This window comes from Pteropus alecto, unplaced genomic scaffold, assembly GCF_000325575.1.
Source record: "Pteropus alecto unplaced genomic scaffold, ASM32557v1 scaffold146, whole genome shotgun sequence".
NCBI lineage: Eukaryota > Metazoa > Chordata > Mammalia > Chiroptera > Pteropodidae > Pteropus > Pteropus alecto.
In genome coordinates this window covers 19170388-19174198 of record NW_006442107.1, presented here as the reverse complement: position 1 = coordinate 19174198, position 3811 = coordinate 19170388, and the positions used below count along the sequence as shown (strand labels likewise).

Here is a 3811-nt window from a genome sequence, read left to right as displayed (position 1 = left end):
ATGAGAGTAGAAGTTTCTTATAGAAATTATTTGCAAAAATAAGTCCCACTGTAAAATGTAAGGATTAATGTATTAATCAGAGCTTTGTGAACCTTCATATTAAGCAGCTTTGTTATGCTAATTCACTTATAAATGAAGAATGGAATGATTCTCCCATTACTGAATATCATTCTTAAAGACTTGATTTAGAAAAATAAAGATGTCCTTTATGCCTGCAAATGATGCTAAGTTTTAGAGCAGGGGTCGATTTTAGTGAAAAAGTCACCTTATTTTTCAAGTTGCTACATATCCATTATGCTTTATATTTAGTTTTATTCAGCCTATTAAATTTATAAAAGAAATGTCTGCTCAGGAAGGAATAACACAAGACAACCTTAGAATTTCTTTCCTTGCACTCTCCAATTAAAAGGCCAACGTATCATAAACTGAAGCTAATCTCAGTGCATCTACACCAGAGGTTGTTAACCTAAAATTATAAAAAGCCAAAATGAGAGGCAAAATTCATTGATCTGGGGTCAAAGAATTGCAAATCTGGGAACACAGATTCAGGCAGAAGCCCAAATATTGTCTCAATTACAGAATGAAGGCAAGGGGTTTTTATGAGAAAAGAAAAGAAATAATTACATGGAGGGAAGAAAAAATTGCTATAGGTGCTGATAAACTGAGCTTAGTCTTGGCTATACATGATTGGTTACTGATTTTGTCCTCAGATAGAAAGTTCAAAATCTACGGTCCTTGCAGTCAGGATGTCCACCATCTTGCTGGCTTTACAAACATTCATTTGTAAGGCAATGTTAGTCTGGCCCAGTCCAAACAATTCACAATTTTTTAGGAGACGTACAGGGTGGTTCCTCTGGAATGGCTGCTCTGGCTCTATTTTTAAATGGTTCTACTTATGTCAACTTCCACAATATTGAAACTGCTAATTTGAGGATTATGCAGTCGAAAAAGGTCTACGGTTTAAGCTTTAATACTTTGCTCTGATTTTTAAAAATTGATTTGTTGTAAATATTTAAAAATTAAGAGGTTATATACCAAAATTCTGAAATCTGGATTTTTGTGGAAAATTAGAAGACGTGATAATTCTAGGGTAGATTTCAGACCTGGCAACAATCACCTGGCGCTGAATAGCAGCTACTGCTACTAAACTGACATTCTCTTCAGTTCATGCTAAGTGTTAGGTGCACTATATCATCACAACTTGTGTTGTTGTTCTTACCATTACTTCACTATGTCATGGCCAAACGTTTTCAAACTGAAATGTACATTATTATAAGGTACTTTTATCATCTTATATTACATTTAGAGCTTTGTGCTGATTTTATAATATATATGTATATATATATGTATATGTATATATTGTGTAAGTTATTATCTATGCATTTCATTTTAGAATAGAAACTTGAGTATTAAAAATATGTGTAAGAAAAAGAAGGTGTTAGCTCTGATAGCATTTAGAATCGCTGTTTTAGAAACTTGAGAAAAGAAGAAGAATGTGACAGCAATTAAAGGTATATTTTTAAATTATTTTAATTTAAGGCAAAATTGAGAAGTTGAGAACTTAAGTCTCTAGATATAGGAAGAGGCAGTAATGGAGAAGAAACTAAATGTACAGGAGGACAATATATGTAGTATTAACTCAAAGGGAAATGCATGGGATGGTTAGAAATATAGTTTGTCCTATTATACCTAATTACAAGATATACCTGATAACTCCTACATCAGTTATCCTCTATATCAGAGAATATTAGTGTCTAGTTCTGAGTAATTTGTTGCTATTTTCTATGTTACCATTGTCTCACCTGTTTGACCCTAATCTCCTTAAGAATAGGAACCATGGACTTCAACCTTATACATTGTTGAGCAGAGAAGTCAACCATGTTAAAAATTCTCATAGTTAATTGCCCATTTGAATATGGAGGCTGACAGATGCTGGATGCAGAATGGTGATGGGATAGAGAAGAGTAGGAGGGAGATAGAGTGCAAAGCCAATTTTGTTATTAATAATGCATCTATCCTCTCCTCTATTTCTTTCTTTCACCGTTGACTTTAAAATTTCAGAGAATAGATGAAAGTGGAATCCCAGCCAAACATAACAGATGACTTAACTTTGACCTTTGAAAAAGTCAAGCTTTAAGTAATAGTTGTGACTTGTGAGATAAATTACTTTGGCAATAGAGAGCAAGTACCCCATGTGTCAGATCAGGTTAAAGTTGCTGTGTTTTGTTATACTGTCTTACCAAGGTTTGACTCTTCTCTATACCAAGGCTTTAGAGCTATTCACTTTTTGATCCTAACAGTAACAGCAAGAAACTATTCTTATATGTTTTTCAGATGAGGAAACTCAAGCAGGAGGTTTTACAACTTAGATAAGATCAGTCAAAAAATCACCAATTTGTGTCTACAGCCATGCCACCTTGAATAAGCCCAATCCCGTCTGATTTTGGAAGCTATGCAAGGTTGGACCTGGTTAGTACTTGGATGGGAGACCACGTAGGAAGACCAGGTGCTGTAAGTGTAAAAAATAAAAAATAAGGGATTGTACCATGACAAGGTCCTTGCAATCTGTGAGGTCAACCAAGGGTTGCCTCACTTAAAAAACAAACAAACAAACAAACAAAACACTAATTTGAATACAAACACCAAGGTCAAATCTTTGTTTCAAAAAAGACATGTTACCAAATCATACAGAAATATAATAATTGAAAGAAAATGTCTCTGAATTTTTCCTTCATGTTTTGATCACTTGAAGTCAGGTTAAATGAAATAGCGCATGCTGTAGAAACATATATAACTTGAAAAATATTTACTTTATAATATTAAATAAAATGTGTAGCATCCAGAAAGAACCTTCTCTGTTATGTGCAAGTTGTGTTTGGCACACTTACTGAAATTAAAAGATATGAATTCTATTTTTAGATTTAACACTAACTCATATGGTATTGCTTTGATCATTTTATTTAGACTTAAAGTCCTCAATCCAAATAATAAAATAAATATATATTTCCTTTTTAAAGCCAGTACATTTTAAACACATTAATTAGACCGTATTTCACAGGATCTACCCAGGAGTAGTTATGGGTTACTTATTCTTCACCATGATTTAAAGGACAGAGATCAAAAAAGAAGTCAGACACCAGTCTCAGGAAAATAGGCTACAATCTTTTATGATGAAAAAAATGTTCAACATTTCACAGAATCTATTAGATACTCATTTGTATTGTAAGACCTTAGAGTATCAAATTATGAAAAAACAAAACAAAACATAATTTTCATCCTCTGGCACTCTCTTGTTCCTTTTCAGATTTATTTTTGCCCATAGCATTTGTCACAATCTGATCTTCATATTTTAGAATTGAAAGATCCACAAAAGGAAAGAGTTTTACCTTTATTTTCCCTTTTCATGTTCCCTGCATTTAGAAAAATGATTTTCCCACAACACGCATTTAGAAATATTGATTGTATAAGATGAATACACGAAATTCTGAGATAGGTTAGTTTAATCAAGACTTTTCTGGGTTCATACTTAAGAGAACTCCGTGTAAATTATCTATATGTACAGCTACATATTGAACACTTACACTATGCTTAGGAGCTATGCCTGCCAAGTTGATCCCTACAAAAAATATAATGTGGTCATTGCCCTGTCCTCAAGGAGCTACAATTCTATACATGAAACAAGGAAACAACTAAATCAAAATGTGATTGTCACAATTTGTCATCCAACTGGTAATTATAAATCCATGTTGAGAAATAAATTGGTATTTTATTGGAGTAAAAGTTAACTTCCATAGAAAAGAAGAAAAAGAAG

The 3811-nt window shown here is 32.9% G+C and overlaps 1 pseudogene; it reads left to right on the top strand.

The window, feature by feature from the left end:
• Positions 1-2399: 2399 nt before the first annotated feature.
• LOC112469309 lies at positions 2400-2518 on the top strand (annotated as a pseudogene).
• Positions 2519-3811: the final 1293 nt, after the last annotated feature.